Here is a 13,359-nt window from a genome sequence, read left to right on the forward strand (position 1 = left end):
TCGAAGATAGTCGGGCACAAGCCGTAAAGAGTTATTTTCTCAGGCGCTGTTCTAACGGCGTCGGCATAAGAAAGCAATTTCAGCGTTGGTAGAATGATATGACAAAATCGACAATCAAAGCAAACTGTCAAGTTACCGAGAGCGCACGGACAATCGCATTGATTCTCAACCATCAACTGCTCCCTTTCGACTTTCGTCCTCACATCGGGTCAAATTCCGCCGTGTGCGTCGGGAGCTTTTCTGGCTGCGATCGACTCGCTTGTATGTCCATCATTTATGCACCTCGGTGCCAGACGCGCACTCTGGATGGAGTCGACCCAGAAATGCGGAGGCTCTGATTTCAGCAGATTTCCTCTCACGTGCTTTAGAGGCTTTCGTTGATGAAGCGAAAAAAAAAATCAATCATCAAGGCTCATTCTATGCCTTGCGGATTTTTTTTTAAAATGATGTCGTGCACTCTTGAGTATGTCATGGGATTTTCATCTCATGCGCTAATCCTCACGAGGGTCGCGGGCTTGCCTGAGCCTATGCCGGCTGTCTTGGGGCAGTGGGCTGGGGACACCCTGAACTTTTTGACAGCCAATCGGAGGGCATACGTCGACGCCCAACCCCACACTCACTCCCACGGATCATTTGGAGCGGTCCATTAACCTGCCATGCATGTTTTGGGAATATTGGATGGAAAAGTGGAGCACCCGGAGAAAAGCCGCTACGGGGAGACCATGCAAACTCCACACAGGAAGCTACATTATCATGGATATATTTTACAGCATATCTCAGACGCTGAAAACATTTTTGGAGCCATCGAGGATCTGTTTTGTTTTCACTGTCTGACTTTTAGCATTCATCTCAAATCGGACTCCTGGCTAAAAGGCGGGTGAGGGAGTTGGGACAAACTATTAAACACTCCCACAAACTGCGGCTATTTTGTAATCCTGGTGGAAACATCTCTCTAAATGATGGTATTTATACAGTATTAGCTGATAGTGCCTGACAGCTGTTTGCCTTGACTCTGTTGAGTTTAAAGTATGTATACATTATTTGTTGATAGTGCCTGGCATGCGTTTAAAGGTGGCTCGGTACGTCTTGCAGCGAGATCCCCGTGGCCTCATCCCCATCCGAGGGGAGAGACATAAATTTCCTGTCTTGATCTCGGAGAGGCTTCAGGGGGAAAAGCGCTCTGTAAATCCAGCCCCTCCCTTATTTATATTTGCGTGTCAGAGGTCCTTTCGTGGACTCGGCTGGTTGTCCCGAGTATCCCTTCAGTTTTGGGTCAATCATCCATTACCGAGAGCTGCCGGCCTTGAGCTTTGAAAATGATTTACAGACACCCCAAACTTATCACTGACTGTCTGGAGTCTTTAAAAGCTCGCGAGGCCTCCTCTTTCATTTGGGAATTTTCGGTTACGGCTCACATAGCCGCGTTCCTAATTACAAATCGCAGTCCGTCTAAGAAGAAGCCGCGGCCAATACGCGCTCTCAAAGATAGTCCGTCAAGATAGTAAGGGCGCACTTTTTCTGCTATTTACTCCGGAGCCATTAGTGCAAACAGACGCGCCGAGTGTCAAGAGTTCACCGGAGATACCTGGGCTCAGCGCAGTCTGATTTGTTATGATGGGAAGACATTTGCAAACACATGTTCAAGCTTAACTCCATTTAATGGTCTCCCTGATGGTCTCAAACCGGGGGTAGCCCATCCACGATGGATTCTGATGGCGAGCATTTCCAGTAAGCGATGCACCAATTGCCCGAACGGCTTTCGGCATCCGCCAGACAAGAAATTAAACCTCAGAGTTCATCGAGAGGTTCTTGAATAAAGCAGCCGGGCTATTTTCGAGCTCTCCGTATGAGGTTTGAAGTTAAAGTGAGTCGATATTGGAGGCCGCGACTCCACTTTCCCCTCCTTAAGTATATTAAGGCCCACTGCGGATACTGTGTTTGGTAAGTCCTTCAAATTGAATATTTGAAGACGGCACCAGAAACCAAATCCTGGTGGTGCCACTTAGAATAAGCACAACGGTTTTTGACATCCCAAATAAATGCCGCTGGCTTCTTCCAGAGTGAAGCGAAATGCGTAAAAGCATCCCACCAGGGGTGCGGTTTTTGTAAAGACTCGTCTGAAATGGCACTGACATTTCTCGCCAATTTCTCTCCTCGCGGGATACCGATGACGTTTAAAAACAATGTGATTACTTGCCAATGCGAAATGTCACCGAAATGTTTGAGTTGAGGCTGTAATTAAAAAAGGGAGGGGCACACTCCATTCGACGTTGACTCCCCATGGGACATCGGGACGCTCCCATCAAAGCGCTTCATTATTCTTACTTTTCAGGGTTTGGCTTTGCCGTTAAAACGTATTTGCCCATACGGTCGACATAAATTCAAATGTAGAGATTCAGAGACCGTTCAGGACGTCTCCATCATTTTCGATAGTTTAGATACGAGATACTCCCACCGAGCGAGCGTACCTTAGCGAGGATTGGGATTATTATTTAGTGCTGCTGCAACTCCGCCGGGTCTTTTAAAGCCACTCACTTACTGGAAAAGTATGAAAACATTCACAAATCAGCAGGAATAGGATTAAATGCAGCCCAACAATAAAGGCCAGTGGAGCGTTTACCCGCTGGAAACTTGAATCCAATGGTGCCCCGCGTGCGAGATAATATTTGAAAACTGTGGCAAGTTCTGCGTGGAGATGGAAGAAAACGTCGGGGCCAAAAAGAGAGACGGCCCGGATCAAATTATTCTGGAGAGGCGACAACAAATCATCGTGCGATAAGGGCGAGCTCGTCCAAGCGGTTATTCCGAACAGATAAAAATATGAGTGTTCAGCCGTCTATGTATGCCAAAGTTCAAACCGAAAGCCTCACTCTCGCATTTTGTATTTGCAAACTTCAAAACGCCGGCTTCAGCATGAACTTGGTCCAACATCTCGACAACTCTGCTAATAGGAACGCGTGTGTGGCCGCACAGCAAAGGTCAAATTTACAAATGAGGCCTTGTGGGGACATTTGGCTCAACCAAAATCCAATGACCGCAACAAAGATGGCTTTTCATCAAGCCGTGCCGCCATGCTCTTCGACTTATCACGTCCGGGGTCACGGGCTCTCTTCCACCTGATTGTGGTGAGGAAAGCAGACGACGCCCTGGATCTGTCAATCAAAGGGCGCATGGAGACAGACCGCCATTGGCACCGACACTCACACTGAACGCAAATCGATGCCGTGTTGGCTCACGCCAGAAAATGGAATTCTCGAGTGTTTCTTTGCTCGCGTTGGCCACGTATATGGATAAATACCGTATAGCTATATTTTTTTTAACGTTGTCATTTGTACAGGAAGCTTCTGAAAAACGAAAAAGGAGTCGCATCCTTAGCTCCGGCGTCGTAATAAGCGAATCCTCAGCCCGTTAATTTCTGTCTGTTTCTATTTGCGTCACAGCCCCCCAGAAAAAAATCTGATCAAGCCTCTGTGCAATTACGCCGGAGAATGAGGAAGCAGCGGTTTGATTTCGCAGACTGTGGGAACTGCCATTATCGATTATCTTTGATCCCGTGATGATTTATGTCGCATCCGTGCAAATGCGTGCGCACCGCCACGGTTTCCTTACACGCGTTCCCTTTCTGTTTTGACCTCTCTTTCTTTACTCCGCATGCTAATATGTCATCTTTCCTCTCCAAAGCGAGAGAGGCCCCCCGACCCCGGATTCGACTGCAGCAGATGTCGGGACGAAGTAGGCGGAAGACCGTGCTCGCGTGATATCAAGATGAAAACCAAGATAGCGTTTGATTGCCCTTACGATGCCGTTCGAATGAAAATGGAGAGCAGAGAGAAGGGGCTGGGGGGGCTTTTTCTCCGAGGATTCCCGCGCCAAGCAAATCATTTCGCACATGATCGCCGCATATATGGTTCCGCGCAACACAGCGGGGGGACCCTCCTGGTGGATTTGCTTCTTAGCATCACACGCATTGCAACAATGGCAAGCTGTTCACCAGAGCCTGGGGCTCAAAGAAAAAAAGAATTCCCATATTTATTTTTTTTTTCGGGTGTAATTAATGTATCACAGTAGACCGTGCTAAAAGCAACGCAATGCCTTGACAAGGGCATGTTAATATTCATCAAAACAGACTTCAATTAAACATAACGTGGATTTGGCTCGAGTGCAAAAAATACAGCCTTCATACCACTTCCTGGCCAGGAAAGGGGAGCCCTCGAAAGACAGGAATTGAGTCCAAACCCGTTGACACGTTGAAAACTTTCAGCGGCCACGAGACCTTCCTTCCTGCCTCTCCCCCAAAGGCGAGCCGGCATGCTGTGTGCTCTTCTAGTAATTGAGTGAGTAATGGACTTATTCCGCTGAGTGGTTCTCTGGGTGTACTCAATACCGAGAATGTAAATCCTGTGGCAAATGGTAGATTAGAGGGGAGGGGGAAATAAAAAGCATTGTGGAAATAAATACATTAGAAAAAAAATACAAACGGATAGGCCAAATTCATTTTGAGGCCACGGGGGCTGAAGATTTCTCAAGCGAGGCCTCTGCTGAACACGCCGACGGACTTCAACTGGACCTCCTGTCGATGTCGCTCACCTCTTACTTGCTTGTCACGCCACACATTCCATCAGCAAGGGGACACTGATCGGATGAAACACCGCCCCCCCTGCCCACTCAACCCACCTAAATGAAAACTTTCATTGACTCACCAATTCCCATGAATCAATTTTCAATGAATCAAATTTCCTCTGGTTCAGTTGCCGCTGTGTGGGCCCCGTTGACCACACACACTTGACTGGACAAATTGACTAATTTGAAATAATGCCTCTCCTCAAAAACAAAACATTCCGTCCAGATCCGCTCGCAATTAGCCGCCCGGGGCCAGCTAGCCTCTAGTGAAAATAAGCCACGTCGAGTCAAAACAAACGCAAAGCGGGAGCAAAAAGCTTTTGCAAGTCGCCAAGCGAAATATTTTTGGGGGACGTCTTGTCGCGCCGAGGCTACAATGAGATGGTAGCAAGTGATCTCATCTGCTAAATATTGTTTTTGCCATGTAGTCCGCGGGCCCTTTTGCCCTTGTTCCGCACACGCAAGCGGGGTGGATTCCCGAAGCCTCGGCTATAAATTAGAGGTTTTGCGGCAGCCCTTTTGCTCGGGACTGGAAAGGAGGGCGGCGGTGGCCGGGAGCCAATTAAAATACAGATGTCCGACTGTCGGTGTAATTCCATTCGGCCGCCCGATTTACATTTAGAACAGTCACCCTCAGCCTGCCACTCAGCACTTGCTCAGGAAATTGAAGCTGACTCCAAACCTAATGAGAAAAGCGAACCGACCGAACTTTGTCGAGACTCGTCCGAAAGAGGTCCTGCAACTTGGGCCGCATTACGGGCGCGCTGTTTTGCTAATCACCTTGTCAGTGACAGTGGAGTCGAGCCGGGGCTCCGGCAGCAACATTTAGATGATAGCCTTCAAATTCAGCACTTACTTTGTGATAACCTCCGAATATTTCTTTTTTTTACCTTCTTCAGAGTAAAAGACCCAAGACCGACTCGTTTTTCTTATCCATTTGAGATCAAACCGAGAATTCGGTTGCATCCGCGAATGCTGCTGACGGTGGTCAAACCAATTTGTCACGGAGCCAATTAAATCGTTCTTTCCGCGCCAACCGCAGAGCCAAAACACATCGTCAGAAATATCTCTGATTAGGTGTGAAGTGGAAATTGGACTTTGCGGAACAGCTCCCAAACACGGAGTACATTTTGCCGGCGTTAAGTCACCTGAGGATCGATTTAGTTCTTTGCAAGGCCACAAAAAGTCATTAGGGAACACGCTTCAGCCATGCTCGTCTCACGTGTCATAGGTGGCGCCTGCGGCCGCCCCCCTTCGCCAGACATCCTGCAGTCATGACGGTCTTGAAAATGGCAGCAACAAAGAAAGGAAGGTTGAGTCTCTCCTTATCAGTCCAGAAATTCCCACTTTCAATGCTGCGGTTGCGATCTATTCTTCCGCGGTTCATCCAGGTCGGATAAACAGGATAGATATGAACACGGACAATGCAGGAGGCAGGAAACGGACACCGGGGCCATTTTTCTCCGAGGAGCTCATCTGGACCACAAAGGGTTCTCTACTGTCCATCCTCAGAACGCGTGAGCGACGCTCAAAAACAAAGGAAATGCATAATGCAGTTGGAATTCTGAGCTCGCCTATCTCCAATTCCTCTGCCCTAAACCCCCCCCCCCCCCCCCCCCCCGGGTTATAAATCATCGGAGGCTTTCACATGAGAACAAAAGAGGGGAGACTCGAGAGTATGAGAGGGGGCGGCCGTTCTTTTAACAACCCACCGGTAGTTTCGCAGTCAACCTTTTGGCGAGCCGATCTGAGTCCTCAGAGAATCTTGCACGGACGTGCCGAAATTATATCTTGTCGAGGTGCCTCCGGGTGCACGTTCCAGTATGTGGAAAGTGATTTGGAGTCACGCTCGCGAGCGATTGTCTTTGCGGATCGAGGAGGTTCATTGCAGAAACCGAGCGGAATAGAATTCGAACCCTCAAATGAAAAAAATCAAGGACGGTGTTTGGGCATAGTAGCCCACATCTGAGCCCCCAGTGGCGAGACTAGCCCCCCCCCCCCCCCCATCTCTACTCTCCTTGCTCAGTGGTGTAGCGCAGCTGTAATGAACGGAAAAGCCATTGTGGTAAGAAAAAGTGACTGAAGTAGGGGGGGGGGGGGGCGGTGCGAGACTTCTCTGAGTAGCCGTGTCTCTTCTAAAAGTGTGATCAAACATGCTCATTGCCAAGAAAAGAAAATATTATTCTTTGGAACGGCAGAATGGGCTGAAGAGGGAGGGGAAGACCTTGTTCGGGGCCAATTTAGTCCTCCAATGCAAGTTCTCTGATCCGCTTTGTGTAAAATTGAAAACAAATGTGCAGTTCTTGATGAAGCACCCCTTCAATCTTTATGCAGCATTTTATTTTGACTGCCCCCTCCTTTTTGGAGCTAGTTTTGGCTGCTCACAAAGATGGAAACTTGCATTCCCAACACCACCAGAAGTCAGACGGTCTTTCCAAAACATACATTGAGCTACAAACAAGTCCAAACTGAATTCCTCTCATCTTCGGCAAACTTAGATGGGGTGCGCAACCAAACACAAGATCCATGGAAACAAAAGTTTCCTAATGCAGCAGTGCTGGCAACCTAACATCATGAGTATAAGTCCACGTTTTGGGGCAGCGAGGTGTTCTCCACTCGCCGGTAGCCCTTGACGAACAGAAGCCCGAGTTCTTCAGCAACGACTCCAATCCGGCCGCCCTGCCTCCCCCAATTGCAAACGCACATCTCGAGTGACTGCAGTGGCACAGACAACCGAGACGCTCGCTGACTCAGCGGGAGGGCGTGACGAGGTTTCTGCTCAGAGACAGATCGGGAGGGAGCACAAGGAGGTTCAGAGCGCAGCGGGATGACATCATCCCTTGGGCACTGATGACTCCGTGACCTCTTTCTCCTCCAGGAGGCTGAAGCGCCTGCCGAACAGATGCAAAGCAGACTGTTTTCCCACACAGCCTCGTCTGTGCGACTACTGTTCTGACTTAGTCTGCGGTATAACTCGCGGCAAGAAAAGCCGAATGGTAGATAATAGAACGGAGTCCGGCGGTGGATGGATACGTATCAGAGCATCACTCCCTTTGTTCCATTCATTTCAAAATCCTCTTGCGCCTTTTGTGACATTCAACAATTCTTTTGTTCTCCCCTACGGAGGGATGACGGCGATACTGGCGTTATCTGTTGAAGTCCCAGCTCCAGCACAATAAATCGCAGAGAAAAGATTGCTCCGCTCAAATGTTGACCTTTTAGGAGTTTCCCTCTCACGCATCACGACTTCATTGAATGTTGCGGTGAGAGAATATCGCTGAAGTCGGACTCAAACTTGACCGGATGTTTTCACCGATGTCCAACTCAATAATTCCCGTCTTTAAAAGAAATCGGTCTCAAGACGGAAACCGTAAAGCCGTTAAAATCAATGTTCATAACGCAAATGTTTTGTACTTGCCGTCCGTCTGCTCCGTTTGGCTCGCTGCAGGCGGGGCGGGGTGGCGGTTGGGATGCGATCGGCGTGGCTGCCTGCCTCGTGGAGTCATTCATGCCAGAACCACCAGTGAATGCGCATCAACTTTCGACGCCGTGGCAGGATATGATTATGTGAAGCCATCAATCTCATGTGTCTCAGGAGTAGGCCTCAAGACGGGAGCGCTTCCTCTGAAAAGCGTGTTGAAACATACAGTAATTGCTTTCGGTGTCATTTGGGCTGCGGTGACCCTCCGGATTGACTTTAGGAGCTTAATCGAGGCAGGCTCAGTCATTCTCCATTATTCCGTCAAGCTAACATTTGGATGTAGCATGGAAAGAATGAGGCAAAGAGGCTCATCCATTTAAAAAAAAAACATGAAACCTGATGGAAACAAGATGGAAAATGCTTGTATCCATCAAGGAAATAATTTATATTCGTTTTAAAAAATAATTGCACAGTTGTATGAAGTGTCTGACCAGTGTGAAATTATTTTCCATTCCGGTTGCCCTCGATTAAGAATTATGAAAGGTGACGACTCTGGCAGCTGTTGTGATGGAAACCACAAGTGCTGCGAGGAAACAAACATGGGGGATGAATCAAGAAAAAATGGCAGCCTCCTGTCTCGAGACTCTCAATCACGAGCAAATGCTGGGAAAAAATCATCTGGCAAGTGAAGCAAAGGGAAAGAACTCGGCGTGCGTTTTGTCACGTAACGTCTGAGTCGACAATTCCATATCTTCGTTCGGTGTCATATTTGCGTCACACGTCCGAGAACCGCCGAGTGCGATGATCGCCGGGTGAGATCTTCTCAGCGCAGGGCGGATCCTTGGGGTATTTTGTCACAAAATGGCTGCCGTGAGCAAACCGATGGGTCGCCTGACGTGATCTTGAGTGGAGAGGCACTTGCGGCGAAATCATCCCGGCGATGCCTTTAAAGACATAAAAGATGCGGCTGAGGATCGATTGGATAACGCAAGGGCAAACCCGGGTAAAGAGCTCTTGAGTCCCAAAGAGACCATATAAACGAGAACACTCTTACACATTGAAAATAGATATGACTCTCCATATCAGCAACGGTACAAAGCAGACTCAAGGTTAATACGGTTCTTATACCAAGCTTTTTTTTTTTTGGGGGGGGGGGGGGGGGGTAAATTCTACCATGCTGTTGATGACACAATCTATACCTTTATATACATATCGATATACACATATCGACATTTATATACGGCGCGTCGTTTCTGTCACTTTAACGGCATTTGTCGCAATGAGCCGCCGATCCAAGCAGGAGAACGCCAAACAGAAAAGAAATAACGCGCTCTCTCTTAATTGCCGTCTCTTTTGCGAAAGGTTGTCCTTTTCCAACTCTTACAAGACTCGACTTAAATGCTCATAAATGAGAGGAAATGGGCGGAGGGTAAATGATATTCCTGTGCACATTCTCATCATAAATTTGAGGGCCGTGTTCATAAAAAAGCCCAATATCTTCCACTCCTCGCCAGATTTTCCATCATGTAGCCGCTGTCATCTGAGCGTTTGAACGCGGCCAGAAGCTTGACACAGCGGGACGATGAAAATCACGCGACGGCTCCCATTGGGCTTTGACGCACAGTCGGACGCGGCGTACGCCCTCGTAAATATTCTCTTATCTGGACTTGTCATCGACAGCCTCATTGAAAAAGGTTTTTGCTGTCATTCCGCCGTGACGCGCATTATCGCAGATGATAGATACACTGCGCGTTGTGTAACTCTTCCTTCTCTTTGATAAATGACATATCATCATCAGAACAGATACACGTACAGCGTGCGTGATGTATGCTGAGTGTTGTGATCGGGGCGGTCCAGACCATCGGCGGGTCTCTTCGGGAGTTGTACACAAGTGGCGGGGCCGCCGTTGTGGGCTTACTCGACGGCAGTTAAGCGCTGTGGGGACATGGCGTCCAGGGTTTCCTTCATCAAAACACAAATGCTTTTATTCCTCTTCAGACGAACGACGCAATTAATTTCGGTGCCAGTCTCAGAAACCTTCGGGGAAATCTAAGCTCTTATTGCCTCTTGGAGCCGCGAGAGTTCCTTCTGTCGGATGAGGTGCGGGAGCGTTATTCAAAAGTTATTTCAAGCCAATATTGTATTCGAGTTCACAGCTTCCGGAGTCTCACTTCAAGTTCTTTGTGGAACCAAACTCTTGTGGAAAAAAATAACTTCGGTCTGCGGACAAATGGACTGTCTGACTCATTAAAAGGGTCCACGAGTCAACCGAAAATGGAATTTCTTTTTGTTGTTGTTGGTTTTTTTTTATATTTAGGAGTGTTTGTGGGAAAAATTGAAAATACATCAAAATGTACCAAGGAGGCGGCCCGGTTGTCCAGCGGTTAGCACGTCGGCTTCACAGTGCAGAGGTACCGGGTTCGATTCCAGCTCCGGCCTCCCTGTGTGGAGTTTGCATGTTCTCCCCGGGCCTGCGTGGGTTTTCTCCGGGTGCTCCGGTTTCCTCCCACATTCCAAAAACATGCGTGGCAGGCTGATTGAACACGCTAAATTGTCCCTAGGTGTGAGTGTGAGTGCGAATGGTTGTTCGTTTCTGTGTCCCTGCGATTGGCTGGCAACCGATTCAGGGTGTCCCCCGCCTACTGCCCGAAGACGGCTGGGATAGGCTCCAGCACCCCACGCCACCCTAGTGAGGATCAAGCGGCTTGGAAGATGAATGAATGAATGTACCAAGGATTGAATGCTTGGATTCTTCCAAAAACATGGTTGAAAGTTCATGTTTGAATGCATCCACTGTGAAAAACATAATTGTGACGGTATTTATAACAGATACGGAGAATGATCCCCCTGCTACTCCACACACCAATTTAAAAAAAAACTTTAAAGGAAGTACATTTGACTCATGAGATAGCCTCTGAACTGTTTTTTTTCTTCCAAGTGTTGCGATTGTCAGTTGTCCAGTTCGGCGGGCTCGTCTCTTCCAAGCCACCCAGGGCGTTTACCCACCCTCAAGCACATCAATGTCTGGGAGTTCATAACAACGCCTCCCCCCCCCAACCTCTATCTGCGCCATTTGTTTCCGCCGCTCGAACACAGACGGCGTTGCTCTGAATCTCTTGAAGGGAGTCAGCAATTCTTGGCATCCTTCACCCGGTTTCATCACAAGCTCTGCTGGAAGTTGCACTTTCACAGCGATTCCCTGCTGCGCGTCCAAACGTGCGCCACTCGCCTCAGTGACATTATGCAAGGCGGACCTCACGTGTTCCTCTCTTCTATGAGCATACATCCATTCGGACAATAGGATGTCAGGTTTCCTGTGTGTGCCCGTGTGTGTGTGTGTGTGTGTCCCTGGCATCAAATAAACCGAATCCTTATTTCCGTGCTGCCACAGAGCTATGAACATACTTTTATGCTCATGATATTGCTAAATAAAGTTGCTAAAATGGTGAGGTTTTTGCAGTGACCTTCAATAAGATTGTGCAGAGGTACGAGGCACCTCATGTTGTGGCCCTTCAATTTATCTCCCTATTGTCCATGCATCTTTTTTGTATGCTTGTGTGTGTGACATATTGACTCCCACTGAAGGGAAGGTCGTTGGTGCTTTATATCCGCAAAGACAGCTTTTTATTATCCCAAGAGTGACAACAAGACGCAATGCCAATAATTTGCTGGGGTGGCCATCACTGACTTTTGACCTCCCTGCGGTGCAGCAAAAGCAAAATAAAAGAACGTGAAGGGCAGGCTACTCATCACCCGGACGTTTATCCTCATGTCTATGGTCCGGGTAGAGTTATAGAGCGGGCCGTGTGTGGATACGTGATAAACGTGTGAGACAGTGTGAAGGGGGGCTGGTCGAAACTGGGCTGTGTCAAAAGCGGTTAAATCTCCGCACGTTGGACAAAAAGTGGCACTTAGAGCACCTAAACGTCACTTGGAATGAGTCAGGCTTGGGTGGCGCCAATAATATCCATTTTGACGCGCGTGAGCGTACGTTGTGGGGACTCCGATCTGTAAGCGCCCCTCGCGTGGTTTCGTTGAGGAAACAAACTCCGGTCGCACAGATGCAAATCGTAAATATGTTGTCTGACTACTTGTTTTAGAACAGGCTTGGGGGGGGGTGGTGCGGGGGGGGTGTTGCAATTTGCATTTTATATTCACAAACGTGGGCGGGCCGGTAGTCAGTGGTTAGCACGTCGGCTTCACAGTGCAGAGGTACCGGGTTCGATTCCAGCTCCGGCCTCCCTGTGTGGAGTTTGCATGTTCTTCCCGGGCCTGCGTGGGTTTTCTCCGGGTTGCTCCGGTTTCCAAAAAATATGCGTGGCAAGCTGATTGAACACTCTAAATTCTCCCTAGGTGTGAGTGTGAGCGTGGATGGTTGTTCGTCTATGTGTGCCCTGCAATTGGCTGGCAACCGATTCAGGGTGTCCCCCGACTACTGCCCGGAGACGGCTGGGATGGGCTCCAGCACCCCCCGCGACCCTAGTGAGGATCAAGCGGTACGGAAGATGAATGAATGAATATTCACAAACGTGTACCAAACACACAAATGGCGTGAGGAGGTTGCAATTAAAGAAATTAGATATGATCTGAAAAATGCTCCTCGCAGCCACTTTCAAAACGTATCTTTCTTGACATTAGCGGCACCGCATTATTAATATTTGCCGAGTATTGGAATGTAAATATGAGACCCTTTTTCAAGATGCCAAATATTTGCCACTGTTGGAGCAAACGATTGGTTCATAAAACCGACCGGGGTAAATATCAACAAACAGCTTGAAAAAAAAGATTCCCTCAAGAGACGACCGCAGGATGTCAAGAGCGATGGCTGTGCCAGCCTTATGCCGCGTTGGGTTGTGGGGATTTGTGAGAACATCTGCATGGGAGCGCCAGCATGTGTGTGCAGGCTGTTTATTAATGAGCGCACATGTTTTCCTTAACATCTGCCTTCCACTCCACTTTGAATGGTTATATAATAACCTGAGCTGAAAATAACCAATGCAATCAGCCATTTGGAAATCGTTCAAGATCATCGCGTCGGTGTGATTACGGCCGCTAAAGTGAAAGGTGATCTTTTCCTCAAGCTTTTCCCCACTTACTAATTTATTTATGTATTAATAAATGAATCTCCTGAACCGAGAGCATCAAAACGACATCATAGACATTTCATCTCGTTATTGCCACAATCAAAGATCCCACTCGTTCTCTCATCTTTCTAATTATGGGGCGCGCGGTGCTGAAATTATTCTATAAAATGGGCTTCGTGTAAAGACCGAGGGCGCGGAATCTAATTAGTGCCGGAGCAAAGTGAGCGCATGCTG

At 48.3% G+C, this 13,359-nt stretch overlaps 1 protein-coding gene across 1 annotated transcript in view; it reads left to right on the forward strand.

Moving 5' to 3' along the window:
- The first annotated feature begins 204 nt into the window (after nt 1-204).
- LOC127592012 (proteasome subunit alpha type-6) overlaps nt 205-13,359 on the forward strand; it is a 224,603-nt gene continuing 211,448 nt past the window's right edge. Inside the window, exon 1 of the mRNA XM_052052379.1 lies at nt 205-208. The gene's annotated coding sequence lies outside the window, so the exon portion shown is untranslated. The remainder of the gene's footprint in view (nt 209-13,359) is intronic.

The sequence above is a fragment of the Hippocampus zosterae genome, chromosome 19 (genome assembly GCF_025434085.1).
Source record: "Hippocampus zosterae strain Florida chromosome 19, ASM2543408v3, whole genome shotgun sequence".
NCBI lineage: Eukaryota > Metazoa > Chordata > Actinopteri > Syngnathiformes > Syngnathidae > Hippocampus > Hippocampus zosterae.